Source organism: Rattus norvegicus, chromosome 13, assembly GCF_021556685.1.
Source record: "Rattus norvegicus strain SHRSP/BbbUtx chromosome 13, alternate assembly SHRSP_T2T, whole genome shotgun sequence".
NCBI lineage: Eukaryota > Metazoa > Chordata > Mammalia > Rodentia > Muridae > Rattus > Rattus norvegicus.
In genome coordinates, this window is record NC_141546.1 from 20,116,378 (window position 1) to 20,132,500 (window position 16,123).

The window sequence follows — 16,123 nt, forward strand, 5'->3', positions numbered from 1 at the left end:
TAGCACGCATGGGATTATTTCTATCTTTCTGTACGTGTTGAGGCCTGTTTTTGAAGAATTATACGGTCAATTTTGGAGAAAGTACCATGAGGAGCTGAGAAGAAGGTATATCCTTTTGCTTTAGGATAGAATGTTCTATAAATATCTCTCAAGTCCATTTGGTTCATGACTTCCCTTAGTCTTTCTACGTCTCTGTTTAATTTCTGTTTCCATGAACTGCCCATTGATAATAGTGGGGTGTTGAAATCTCTTACTATTATTGTGTGAGGTTCAATGTGTATTTTGAGCTTTAGTAAGATTTCTTTTACATATGAAGATGCCCTTGTGTTTGGGGCATAGATATTTAGGATTCAGAGTTTATCTTGGTGGATTTTTCCTTTGATGAATATGAAGTGTCCTTCCTTATCTTTTTGATGACTTTTAGTTGAAAATTGATTTTATTTGATATTAGAATGGCTACTCCAGCTTGCTTCTTCTGATCATTTGCTTGGAAAGTTGTTTTCCAGCCTTTCATTCTGAGGTAGTGTCTGTCTTTGTCTCTGAGGTGTGTTTCCTGTAGGCAGCAGAATGCAGGGTCCTCGTTGCGTATCCAGTTTGTTAATCTATGTCTTTTTATTGGGGAGTTGAGACCATTGATGTTGGGACATATTAAGGAATAGTGATTATTGCTTCCTGTTATATTCATATTTGGATGTGAGGTTATGTTTGTGTGCTTTTCTTCTCTTTGTTTTCTTGCCAAGATGATTAGTTTCTTGCTTTTTCTAGGGTGTAGCTTGTCTTCTTATGTTGGGCTTTACCATTTATTATCCTTTGTAGTGCTGGATTTGTAGAAAAATATTGTGTAAATTTGGTTTTGTCATGGAATATCTTGGTTTCTCCATCCATGTTAATTGAGAATTTTGCAGGATACAATAACCTCGGCTGGCATTTTTGTTCTCTTATGGTCCGTATGACATCTGTCCAGGATCTTCTGGCTTTCATAGTCTCTGGCGAACAGTCTGGTGTGATTCTGATAGGTCTGCCTTCATATGTTACTTGACCTTTTTCCCTTACTGCTTTTAATATTCTTCCTTTATTTTGTGCATTTTGTGTTTTGACTATTATGTGTCAGGAGGTGTTTATTTTCTGATCCAATCTATTTGGAGTTCTGTAGGCTTCTTGTATGCCTATGGGTATCTCTTTTTTCTGGTTAGGGAAGTTTTCTTCTATGATTTTGTTGAAGATATTTACTGATCACTTGAGCTGGGAGTCTTCACTCTCTTCTATACCTATTATCCTTAGGTTTGATCTTCTCATCGAGTCCTGGATTTCCTGTATGTTTTGGACCAGTAGCTTTTTCCGCTTTACATTATCTTTGACAGTTGAGTCAATGATTTCTATGGAATCTTCTGCTCCTGAGATTCTCTCTTCTATCTCTTGTATTCTGTAGGTGAAACTTGTATCTACGGCTCCTTGTCTCTTCCTTTGGTTTTCCATATCCAGGGTTGTTTCCATGTGTTCTTAATTGATTGCTTCTATTTTCATTTTTAATTCCTTCAATTGTTTGATTGTGCTTTTCTGGAATTCTTTCAGGGATTTTTGTGATTCCTCTCTGTAGGCTTCTACTTGTTTATGTTTTCCTGTGTTTCTCTAAGGGAGTTCTTCATGTCCTTCTTGAAGTCCTCCAGCATCATGATCAAATATGATTTTGAAACTAGATCTTGCCTTTCTGGTGTGTTTGGATATTCCGTGTCTGCTTGGTGGGTTAATTGGGCTCCGATGATGCCATGTAGTCGTAGCTTCTGTTGCTTGGGTTCCTGCGCTTGCCTCTCGCCATCAGATTATCTCTAGTGTTACTTTGTTCTGCTATTTCTGACCGTGGCTAGACTGACCTATAAGCCTGTGTGTCAGGAGTGCTGTAGACCTGTTTTCCTGTTTTCTTTCAGCCAGTTATGGGGACAGAGTGTTCTGCTTTCCGGCATGTAGTTTTTCCTATCTACAGGTCTTCAGCTGTTCCTGTGGGCCTGTGTTTTGAGTTCACCAGGCAGGTCGCTTGGGGCAGGAAGGTTTGTCTTACCTGTGGTCCATAGGCTCAAGTTTGCTTGTGAGGTGTTGCTTATGAGCTCTCTCCGGGGGCAGCAATCAGGAAGATCTGCGCCGCCCTACAGGGAGCTTCCATGCACCAGGGTTCCAGATGGCATTTCGTGTTTTCCTCTGGAGTCAGAGATGTGGGCAGAGTGTAGTCTCTTCTGGTTTCCCAGGCATGTCTGCCTCTCTGAAAGTTTAGCTCTCCCTCCCAAGGGATTTGGGTGTAGAGAACTGTTTATCTGGTCGGTCCCTTCAGGTTCCTGTGGTGTCTCAGACACAGCAGACTTGCTGCTCCTGTGCCCTTATCCAAGGGTACCCAGAGGCCGTATACAGTTTCCTCTTGGGCCAGTGATGTGGGCAGGGGTGGGCAGTGTTGGTGGTCTCTTCCACTCTGCAGTCTCAAGAGTGCTCACCTGTCCCAGTGGTCGCCTCTCTCTCTCAAGGGGTTTGGGAGCAGTGAGCTGGAGGCAGGGAGCGTGAGATTGGGACTCCAGCTAAAAACCGGAAGTGTCGGGTCCTAGAGGAATTTTGCCTCTGTGTGTCGCGAGGCCACCAGTCAGGTCGCTTGCAGCAGAAAAGTTGGTCTTACCTGTGGTACCAAGGCTCAAGTTTTCACACCTACTTTTAACAAGTATTCTCAAATGCTTTGAACTCCATTCTAAACAACCATCAGAAGGTGGGGAAGAAGAGATAATAAATAGGACCAGTTGATGTAGACATGCTTAGATATATTTATTTGGGATGACTCTGATCTCTGTTTGCTATGATTCCAGCAGACCAGTTCAATAGTATCAGGATATCATGTGTGAATCAGCAGTAGAGGCACAATACAGCAGAAACGGCCAGGCCTCCACCAAATCAGTAATAGTCAATTGGAGTGACCAGACCTAGCTTGGGTGATAGGAGACATTTTGTGTGGTGCCTCTCTCAATGAAGTGAAGGTCAACAAAAATGCAAGATGAAAGAAACCTTGCATGGTAGGATATATAAATGCCCCAGTACTGTCCTCTAGGTTCTATTTTTCCTCTTTCTGAACATCATGGGTCCTCTCATGGGTCTTGCTTTAGCAAGATGCCATGTGAATTTTCCATATTATTTTCTATCTCATGACACTACCAGGAACTTCCTTTTCATTTGAGTGTTTTATTATTATTATTATTATTATTATTATTATTATTATTATTATCTTATAAAACTCCCAATGGCAACTTCTTCTCCCTCTCCCACTTATCCTCTCAGTCCTGTCCCCTTCCTTCCTTATCCCCAAGATCTTCTCCCTTTCTGGTCTACTTCAGAAAAGAGCAGACCTCTATGGATAGAAACCAAATATGAAATAACAAGATACGATAATACTTGGAATCATAACCTCATATCTCATACCTCATATTTCATACCTCAGACCTCAGACCTCAGACCTCAGACCTCAGACCTCAGACCTCAGACCTCAGACCTCAGACCTCAGACCTCATACCTCATACCTCATACCTCATACAAGGAATTATACCTTGGACAAGGTAACCCAGTGTGAGGAAAAGGCACACAAAAGCAGGAAAGGAGTCAGAAAAACACCCATTCCTCTTGTTATATTTCCCAAAATAACATCATTTTAAATAACTATAACTTATATGAAGAGGACCTTGGTCAGGGCTATGCAGACTCTTTGATCCATATGATACCTGATTAGTTGTATATGTGGCCTTTGTTCTTACAGTGTACTTGATCCCAACAACATTATTCACTGCTACATATGCAGTTGGAGCCCAGGGACAGCCCATGTATAGTCTGGTTAGTGGTTTAGTCCCTGGAAGCACTGGTTGGTTGGCATTTTTATTCTTATGCAGTTGCAAGCCCCTTCAGCTCTTTCAGTCTTTCACAATTCCTCCAACGGGGATCCTGTTCTCAGTTCAGTGGTTTGTTGGTAGCATTCGCCTCTGTATTTGACATGTTCTGGATGTGTCTCTCAGAAGAGATCTATATCCGGTTCCTGTCAGCATGCACTTCTTAGCTTCAACCATCTTATTTAGTTTCAGTGGCTCTGTGTGTGTGTTTGTGTGTGTGTGTGTGTGTGTGTTTGCATGTGTGTATACACATGTGGGACAGGCTCTGAATGGTCGTTCCTTGAATCTCTGCTCTAAACTTTGCCTACCTATCTCCTCCTATGGATATTTTTGTTCCTCTTTTTAAGAAGGAGTGAAGCATCCAAATTTTGGTCAACCTTCTTGAGTTTCATGTGGTCCATGCATTGCATCTTAGGTAAATCGAGTATTTGGTCTAATATCCACTTATCAATGAGTGCATACCATGTGTGTTTTTTTGTGATTGTGTTATCTCACTCGGGATGATATTTTCTAGTTCCACCCATTTGCCTATGAACTTCATGAAGTCATTATTTTCGATTGCTTAGTAGTACTCCATTGTGTAGATGTACCACATTTCTGTATCCATTCCTCTGTTGAAGGGCATTTAGGATCTTTCCAGTTTCTGGCTATTATAAAGACACATAGTGGAGGATGTATCTTTGTTGTATGTTAGAGCATCTTTTGGAGTATATGCCCAGGAGAGGTATAGCTGTGTCCTCAGGTAGTCCAATGTCCCATTATCTGAGGAACCTCCAGACTGATATCCAGAGAGGATGTACCAGTTTGCAGTCTCACCAACAACAGTCTCACCAAAACAACAATCTTTTTCCACGTCCTTGCCACCATCTGTTGTCACCTAAGTTTTTTATCTTAGCCATTCTGACTGGTGTGAGGTGGAATCTCAGGGTTGTTTTGATTTGCAAGAAATTGACCTTAAAGCCAGCTGTTTGAAGATAACAGAGTTAATAAGGAGAAAATGAATAAATGTCTTGAAGAAAACCAAGAAAGCAAAAACAAAATATCTGAGGAAATGAATAAACCTTTCAAAGAAAACCAAGAAAAAAACAAATAAACAAATAAAGAAAATGAATGAAAATATTCAAGATGTGAAAATAAAAATAAAAGCAATAAAAAGATAAACAAATAACACAAACAGAGGAATTAAAGAATTGGAACATCTTAGAACAAGGATGCAGGCATCACCACATAATAGAAAAATGAAAGATAAAATTTCAAGCATTGAACATAAAGCAGATGATATAGATAGATCCACCAAAGAAAATATTAAATATTTCTGATACAAAACATCCAGAAAATCTGGGATTCTAGATGGGAATATGAAACAAAAATTTAATAGGAATAAAAATTGGAGATTTCCAGCTCAATGGCCCAGAAATAATTTTAACAAGATTATAGAAGAAAATTCAAAAACCATGTGAAGACATACATATTAGAATAATACTTGCCTTCTCAGTGGAGGCCTTAAAAGCCAGAAGTGGCTGGACAGATGACTTGCAGACTGTAAAAGACCAAAGATGTCAGTCCAGACTAATATATTCGTCAAATCACCACTGATGAAGAAAAGAAGATATTCCATTACAATGTCATATTTAAACTATTATCCAGAAATCCAGCATTACAGAAGGTACTTGAAGGAAAACTCCAGCCCAAGGAGGTCAATTATACCCACGACAAAACAGGAAATAAATTATCTCTCATCAGAAAATTTAAAAAAAGAAGGAAAACACACACACACACACAGAGAGAGAGAGAGAGAGAGAGAGAGAGAGAGAGAGAGAGAGAGAGAGAGAGAGAGAGATCGGGAGGGAGAGACACAAACACAGATTTCAATATGTCAATGACATCAAAGTCACAAGGATTAACAAGCATTGGATTTTAATATCTAACAACATCCATTTGCATTCAATTCCCCAATAAAAAGACACAGACTAATATAATTGATGCTAAAATAGGATTCACACTCCTGGTTCATTCAAACTATTCTTAACAATAAAAGAAATTATGGATAATCACCATCCCTGAACTCAATCTGTATTACAGAGCAATCATGGTAAAAAGGGAAAAAAAACCTTCATGTTATTGGTACAGAGACAGACAGTTAGATCAACGGAATAGAATTGAAGACCCAGAAATGAATCTATACATCTATGGTCACTTGATCTTTTACAAAGGAACTAAAACTATCCAATTAAAAAAGATAGCATTTTCAACAAATGGTGCCAATTCTAGTGAAGGTCAACAAGTAGAAGAATGAAAATAGATCCATTCTTCTCTTGTACAAAGCTCAAGCCCAAGTGGCTCAAAGAAGTCCACATAAAACCATGTACACTGAAATTAATAGAAAAGAAAGTGGGGAGGAGCCTCCAACACACTGGCATAGGAAAAAATTTCCTGAACAGAACAGCAATGGATTATGCTTTAAGATCAGGAATCAACAAAAGGGACCTCATAAAATTGCAAATCTTCTGTAAGGCAGAGGACACTTTCAGTAGGACCAAATGGCAACCATCATATTGGGAAAAGGTTTTTACCAATCCTATATCAGAGAGGGCTAATATTGAATATATACAAAGAACTCAATAAGTTAGGCTCCAGAGAAACAAATAATCCTAATAAAAATGGGATACAGAGGTAAACAAAGAATTTTCAACTGAAGAAGACTCAATGTCTGTGAAGCACTGAAAGAAATGTCCAACATCCTTAGGCATCTCATCAGGGAAATGCAAATCAAAACAACCCTGAGATACTACCTCACAACAGTTAAGATAGCTCAGATCAAAATCTCAGGTGACAGTAGATGCTGGCAAGGATGTGAAGAGAGGAACACTCCTTCATTCTCTGTGGGACTGAAAGCTGATATAACCACAGTGGAAATCAGTCTGGTGGTTCATCTGTAAATTGGACATAGTACTCCAACTGTACCACTCCTGGGCATAAACCCCAAAGATGCTCCAGCATATAAGAAGTCCTTATATGGAAAAAGGATTCTCCCATGCTCTCCCATGTTCATAGTGGCTTCATTTTCAATAGTCAGAAGCTGGAAAGAATCCAGATGTCCTTCAACAGAGGAATGGATACAGAAAATGTGGTAGTTTACACAATGGAGTAGTAGTCAGCTATTTTTAAAAAAGTTACTACATGAAATTCTTAGGCAAATAGATGTAACTAGAAAATATCATCCCGAGTGACGTAAACTAGTCACAAAAGAACACAAATGGTACGTACTCACTGATAATTGGGTATTAGTCCAAAGGCTTGGAATATCTCAGAAATTATTCACAGGTCATATGAAGCTTAAGAAGAAAGAAGTCCAAAATGTGGATGCTTCATTCCTTCTTAGAAGGGAGAACAAAATACTCACGGGAAAAAAATACAGGGACAAAGAGTGGTAAAGGGACTGAAGAAAAGGTCATTTAGAGACTGCCACACCTGGGATCCATACCATATGCTGCCACCAAACCCAGTCACTACTGCTGATGTCAAGAAGTGCTAGCTGACGGAGCCAAATATGTGTCTCCTGTGAGGCTCTGCCAGAATCCTACTGATACAGATGTGGATGTTTGCAGAAAACCATTGGACTGAGCATGGGGACCCTAATGGAGGAGTTAGAGAAAAGACAGAAGGAGCTAAAAGGGTTTGCAACAACATAGGAACAACACTATCAACCAACCAAACCCCACCAGTACTCCCAGGGACTAAACCACCAACCAATGAGTACATATGGAGGGACCCATGACTCCTGCCACATATGTAGGAGAGCATGGCATTGTCCCACATCAATAGGAAGAAAAACACTTGGTCCTTTAAAGGCTTGTTTCCCCATTGTAGGATAATGCCATGGTGTTGAGGTTGGCGTAGGGTGGTGTGAATGGGAGTATCCGCAGAGAAGTAAAGGAAGGAGGTTATAGGAGAGGGGGGAAGAGGATAATATTTGAAATGAAAAACATAACATTTCAAAGAAAAATGATATTGAAAAAAAGAGAAAGAAACATGCCTCAACATAAAAAACAGGCATTACCACAGAATAATGGGAATGATGGGCAGGAAAAAGGTATCCAAGCAAATGTACCCAAGAAGTAAGCTGTTATAGCAATTCTAACATCTAACAAAATAGACTTCAAACCAAAATTAAACAGAAGAGATGAGTAAGGATACTTCATACTCATTAAAGGAAAAATCCACCAAGACATTGTTTTAATTCTTAACATCTGTGTCTGATATGTAAGAGTACCCATTTTTTTTAAATTATTAAAACTTAAGCCACATATTGAACCCACACATACCTCAGAGGTTTATAAACCTTACTTTTTCCAATGGGTGATCCATGTAGAAAAACCTAAACTGAGAAATGGACATCAGATATCTACAGAAACTTTCACCAGAAGAGAAAAGAATATACCTTCTTTCTATTGTTTTATGGAGTGTTCTCCAAAATTGACCACATACTAGGTCACAAAACAATTCTCAGCAGAGACAAGAAAACTGAAGTAACTTCCTGTATCCTCTCAGACCAGAACGAATTACAGATGGCTTTCAATACCAGAAACAACAAAACACCTACAGACTCATGCAAATGGAACAACTCTCTCTAATGAGTTAACTACTGGGATTTGAGTGTAAATGGCCTGGGCAAATTTTCTGTTCTTTCCTTGCTTCCTAAGTGTAGGGCTAATTTAATAACCTTACTGTTGTGCCTTTCATAATATGGTGGAGTTGATCTCCATAGAATTACAATGAAAATAAAACCTATATCCTTTCAACTACTTTTTTCTGAATATTTTGTCACAGAAACAGAAGTAAACTAATATAAAATATGTATACTTAACATATCTGCAGAAAAAAATCGGTGAACTCATATTCATTGAAACAAAACAAAGAAAAGAAGATTTGAAAAGTACTTGGCTCCTTAATTCCTTTACAAATCAATTTTCCTGAGTTCTACATTTTTAATTGTACTGTCCTTTACATTGTGATTTATGGTTTAATACTACTGAAATATTGATAAATACCACATACCCATCCTTCCCAGTAAATAGTTAGTCAAAAGCTTGTCACCAAAATAATTAGGTAGTTTTATTTCTATATCTCATTGTGCATTTATTCTCCAAATTTAATTGTGTAGACCCAAAACAGGGATTATAAGGGGAATGTTCATGCAGCTATTTCATATTAGTCATTTATGTTCTTCCACCGAAATGTTTCTGTATACTAACCACTCCAGAATTCAATGTGTTTAAAATGGTTCTCATGAATATACACTTATCATCAGGAATGTCCCAAATCTTAGGAATTAGTCTCTTCCCCAGACTGGTACACTTACACTCATGAATACCTTAGGAGATCTTTGAGTGTAGTATAATGAAGCAACATAACACATAACACTATAGAAACTAGAATGAGCTACTTAAAAAATGTTCTGAGATAACAGCATGGGAAGGGACAGAACTGTGCAGAGGGCACATAACTGGGTTCTAATTAAATAACCCTAGTTGAGTTCACTAAATATGTAATGTACCACATGAATCCTTGGTCTAAAGTGTGATTTTATAAAATCTACAATAAACTCCAAATAATAATGATTTTAAAAGGAAATAAGAAATAGTTTCAAAGATTTGATAGAAGAAACACAATAAATATAATGAATATAAATATGGTATATTAGAACAATTGCCACAATGTCCAAAAGAAATCTTCAAAGGTATTTCTAAGCCTCATAAATTTCTTCGAGAAAACAAACACAAATTAGCTACAAAAGAAGGTAAATGAGAAACAGAATATGAAATGTATAAAATCTTGTCATTACAAAAAAATAAGGATACCTTAAAAACAAAAAACCAATAAAAGTCATTCTGTTCAAGGTACAAATGGAGAAACATAGGAGATTTGAAAATGTTATATATAATTAAATTTACTCATAAAAAGAAAATTCTGGAAAAATAAATAAAAAATAATAAGGAAAACACAGGAGAATAAATAAGCCTCTGACTCTGCTAATGTAGGAAAAGAAACCAAAAACAAAAGGCATTCAGAAAAGTAAATATGTTAGCTGAAATTAAAAAAAATATTATAATGATATCAACATCGCAAGCATCATAGTTTCATACTGAATCACGTTTCCACATGTACAAATATTTATTTAAAAGTAAACATGCAGTTATCTATATGACAGTCACAAGTAATATGTATGTATGTTTTAAGACTGTTGCAATGCTAAAACCTATAATGAACAAGAAAGACTACCTAAAGGAAATTTCACAGTAGACCTCATTAGTTTTTAATGTTGACTAGCCACAAATTAGAATCACATAAGTAGAAATCCTACCCTGAACATATCTGTTGATTTGCTAGTCTTTCCAGGAAGATCTAATTGTAATATGAGCAGAGCCTTCTGGTAGCAGCCCACATACAAAGGGTACATTGGACTGAGCACTGGGTAGATCATTAATATATACTATTTTATAAATTAGAAGCAAACTAAAGTTTTTTTCAGACTTGCTTTTAAAGAAAGTCTTTCCACTTTTCTTCTCTAAAAATAAATCAATCGTTACCTATACTTTTGAAAATACCATTAATTTTCTTTATACTTGACTAAAGACTGATCACTAAGTCTTTTTGTACTGACTGCAGTCATATGGTTCCAGTAAGTAAGATAAATAATCTGCTTAATTTGTATAATAATTATGAACTTGTTATCTTTTTTTTAAGAAAAGGTATAATGCTACTTTCTGCTCTTAAAGTTTTGCTTTCTTCTTTTAGAACAACCATGATTTTGTAGTTTCAGAGAATCCTAGCAAATTATACACTCCTTAAATCAATAAGAATTTCCTTCCTATTATCAACTGTCCATAGATAGGCAGTTGATTTAATTTCCTAGTGTCCTGGATCTTTATGTAGGTAAAGCAGGCAAACATTCTAATGACTTAATCACTAATGAACTTCTTGTTCTAATAAAAGTACTGGTACTTTGTTTTGGCCAAAGTCTATTGTTTATGGGTTGATAGTCTGACTGAAACAAAATATTCTATTTAATCTAGATTTAATCAGTTTAGTAAATTGCAATCTTTACTCCTTTTGAACATATGTCAACTAAGAATTTCCATTTGTTGCTAGAAAGAAGAGAAAATGAATAACATGAATGTAGGGATTCATACCCAGTACTTTGCAGAGTGAGAATTCTCAATGAGCACTGTACAGTAGATGTTAGATGGCTCATCTTTGATATAAAAAACCACTTTAAATTCTAATTAGATGAAAAAATATGGTTTGTTAAATTAAATTCTGCAAACGTGTCAGTTTAAAGTTTCCTTCCTGTTCAATTATCAAAGCAAAGCAAGGTCTATGTACAGTGTGCTCACACTGATCATTTCATTTTTCTATTAGGTTCCAAGTATCTGCTGATTAAAAGAATGAAATCTCATCATAAGATGGGAATTTAATAAGTTCTCATGAACAATTAAAAAGATTATTTGTATATTTTTACTATAGTAGGGGAAAAATACAAAGCAGAAAGGAGTTAGCAATAATCCCATGAAGGAAATATTAAATGCCTTGTGCTTCACTCGCAGCCAAGGATAGCACTTCAGGAGGCTTATTATCATGTGCATTGGCATGACCTGTATTTCCACTCCTCTGCAATTGGCCATGTGTTTACTATAGGTGCTCCAACACTGACGTTTGTATACCTCTACAAAAACTTAGCAACACAAAGAAGACCTATGGCTGATTTTCTTCGTGGTCATTTTTCATGACTATGAGAAGACATACATTAAACACAAAGCAAATCTTAAGTAGCATTTGATGACCTTTTTTGACATCTCTTCTATGGTATCTACTTTGTCATCCAGATTTTTGTACACTGGAAATGTCATATATACTTTTCCTTGAGGACAAATAAAAGATAAAAAGAAACTAGAGTTCCCCCTACTCCTTACCCCTCACCCCCGGAAGCTGCATATTTCCCTTCATTCTCCTATCCTTTTGGCCTTCTCTTCTGTTTTGTCCCATGCCTGATTCTGCCCCCTTTCTTCTTCCCATCCCATTTCCCACCCAATGCCCTCCCTCCCTTTTCTTCCCATGATTATTTTTATGGGCGAGGTCCCAACATTCAGTGTGAAAGAGTTAGGAGATGGACTGAAGACACTGAAGGATATGACAATTGCATAGGAAGACCAACAGTGTCAACTAACATGGACACCTGTGAGCTCCCAGAAACTAAGTCACCAACAAAGAGCATGTATGTGCTGGTCCAAGGTCCCTGGCAACATGTGGTAGAGGGCTGCATTGTCTGGTCTCAGTGGAAGAGGATATACTTAGTCCTGTAATGACTTTTATGCATCAGGGAGTTTGGGATGTTGGGGGATGGAGTGAGAAAGCATTCTCTCAGAGGTGAAGAAGATAGGGTATGTGAGAAAGAACCATGTGAATGGGACCAGGAAGGGTGAAAATTTGGGATATAAATGAATAAAATAATAATAACTATAACAGTAACAATAATTATAGTTTAAGTAACTACTACTAGTATTTGGCTTTGGGGAAGTTTGTAATGATAAAGAAAAGTTTTTCCTTTTTTCTTTTTTTTTCTTTTTTCTTTTTTTTTTTTTCGGAGCTGGGGACCGAACCCAGGGCCTTGCACTTGCTAGGCAAGTGCTCTACCACTGAGCTAAATCCCCAACCCAAGTTTTTCCTTTTTATTCCCAGTAGTTTTTGTGCTTATAGAATGTATTCATTGCCTGACAACTAGAGGAATAAACTCTTTTAAACATTGCATTATCAGTTTTGCAGTAAGCCATCAATGGAGAGAACAGCAGCATACCAAAAGTGTAGGAAATATACCAGATTGATTTTAGATTTTAAAGACAAATGTGTTTGTTTGTTTGTTTTTTCAGTGTAACCCTGTTCAATTTTTAATCATTTCTAAACCTGGAAATACTCACTGTAGGTAGCATATGGTAATGTGGCCATTCCCTGGTACACACACATATAAACACACACACATACAAACACACACACATACAAACACACACACATACAAACACACACACACACACACACACATGTCCACCTTCGAGACCAGTATTAAAGAACATTTTAGAAACAAATCTGCATAACTCAATTGCCTGTTTTATTTCCTGTTACATCTCATGCTATATCTTATACTCATTTTTCTTTATTTTGATTTTTAATAGACTAATTTTTATGAGAGATTAAAATGAAGAGAATCTTCCTTGAAGAACATTTTAATGGTTTTTCATACAATGAACTTAAGAATAACTTGTATTTTTTAAGGCCAAAGAAATTTAGTAATTTAGCTAACAACTAAAATATAAACACTTGTTTTCTTATCCTTCCCATAGTGGAAAGAAAGAAATATCTAGAACATAAAGTGTAATAAAAACTGTCATGTCATTTTTACTTTACTATTAATGCTTTCTCACTTGTGTCTTTATTATCAAACTTTTCTTAATTAGTTTTAGACACATCCAGTATGTGCTTCTGGCAAGATGTTTTCCATAACTATAATACCATTAACATAACTGAAAATTAATACTATTTAACATAGTATCAAGTCCTGATTAAGTGGTTTTTTTTTAACTTATCTTAAAAGTTTTTGAATATATATATAATGGAATCTCTCAAAATTTATTCTCACTCATCTTCCATTATATGAATGAAAATTACTATAGCTTATTTAAGATAAGGAAATGAACATATTTAAAGTATATTTTCTATGAATTTTGATAAATGGTCTTATTGTGTATTTTTGTTAATATTTATCAGTTATACTTAATATTCAATAAATTTAATAAGATTTAGTAAATATTTACTATTTAATAAATAGTGAATATTTATCAAAGACTATTCTCTGATACTGATGTAGACTACTCTATCCCAACATATTTGCCTACATAATAACATAATATTTCTAATGTTGTCCCTTAGATTGAATACTATAGAATGACATGTGACTGGAAAGTACTTGCTTTCTGTGATGCTTCACTGTTTCTGATATTTTTTTCTCTCAACCTAAGTGTATGAAGATTTATCCAAACTTTATATTTTACTCTTATTATAGTGTTAGTTTTGACATTCATTTGGTGATGTGTATTTTACATTTTTCAACTGTGTGGAAAAATAAGACAGTACTGTATATATTATTCCTGAAAAGTGATTATGGAGAGATGGAGAGATAGAGAGATGAAGACTGATAAATGGTAGATGATAGACAGATATGATTCGTATGCCAGAACAATAAAGAATAACAGAAATTTCATGATAGATGATAGATAGATACATAGATAGATACATAGATAGATACATAGATAGATGATAGACAGACAGACATGATAGGTTAGATTAGATAAATAACAGCCTGACGGATAGACAGATATCTTGTAGGCATTATACAGAAAAGGAATTTATAAATCAATGTGTTTTTCTTTAAAAAAAATCAAAATCTTTTGAAAGAAAATTTTACAATATAAAATTTATGGTTTTTATTGCTTTCAAATGCTGTTACTATAAATGAACAAATATTAGAATTATATAATTTCTAATTCTGGTTTATTATTACCAAGCGATAGAAAAACTATAACAGCACATTGCTCACAAGCATTCCTGTTTCCTATCACTAAAATGAGATATAACATTTTGGCTTCAGCAGTGTGGACTTATTATCAGCTTTTGGTGAGCAATCAATATCCTTGCTAAGACCCTCAATTGGAGGTTTTCATCAGGCCACTTTGACCAACAACTCATTTAGGTGAAACTCACTGCTGTTAATATAACATATTCCTGGCAGGAGATATTTCCCCTGAAGAAAAAGGACTAATTGATGATAGGACTTTCCCCTTATTTGATGATTTTTATCTAAACTTCTTCCTCATATGTTTAAATTTTAAGATGGGTCCATTGTGGTAAATTCCCACAAAACCACTCAGTCTCATAGCATTCGCTGTCCCTCCCCAAATATTCTCACTTACCACCCTCATCCATAGTGTTTCCACTTAATCCTTCTGATCCAATTTATACTTCGTTTCTCTGTGTCGTAGGGGATTCTTTTTCTGTGATAACACATCATGAGCAAAGAAACTTGGGAAAGGAAAGGTATTATTCAGCTTACACATCCACAGCACTGTTCATCATTGACGGAAGTTAGAACAGACAGGCAAATGGGCAGGATCCTGGAGGCAGAATCTGACACAGAGGCTGTTACTGGCTTCATGAATTTGTCAGCTTGTTTTCTTGTAGAACTCAGCGCTACTTGATCGGAGATGGTACCATCACTCAGGGCTGGTCTCTACTCCATAGGTCATTAATTAGGAAAATGACTTACAGGCTTGCCTACAGTTCAGTCTTCTTGAGGCATTTTATTTTAATTTTAATAAATAACTATTTGATTTATACCCCAAAGCTGCCCCGTCCTGCCTCCCATTGCAGACTTCTTCCCAATCCCTTTTTCTGTTCCACTCTGAGAGGGTGTCGCCCAGAAATATCCGCCCACTTTGGGCATCAAGTCTCTACAGGACTAGGCACACTCTCTTCCACTGAGGCCAGACAAGGCAGCCCTCTGCTACGTATGGGCGAGCTGCATTGGACCAAGCAATATATAGTAGGTGGTGGTATAGTAGTCTTTGGTAGGTGACTCAGTCTCTGGGAGCTACCTTGTTCAGGTTAGTTGACCCTGTTGGTCTTCTGTGGGTCTGCCATCCCCTTCAGTTGATTCAGTCATTACCCTAACTCTTCCATAGAGGTCCCAACCTCTATCAAGTGCTTATCTAGGGCTGTCTGCATTTGTCTTAATCAGCTGCTTGTAGAGCCTGTCCGAGGATAGCCAGGCTAGGTTCCTGTCTGCAAGTACAACATAACATCAGTAATAATGTCTGGGATGGATGCCTTTCAAAGGAATAAATTCCAGGTTGGGGTAGTCACTGGTTGACCATTCATTCAGTCAGCTGCTGGATAGCATTTTCTTAATTATTTCCCTTTTTAAAGATGATTTTAAATTGTATCAAGTTGACATACAACTTGGGAACACAATCTACCAATATAAATATATTCTCTTACCTTCCTCTAATCCATTACTCTAAACATAACCTCTGTGGTTATTCAGCTAGTAGAATGTCTATCAAAAGCTTAAAATATTCATTTCTTTTTCTAGCTCTACCCATTTACCTGAA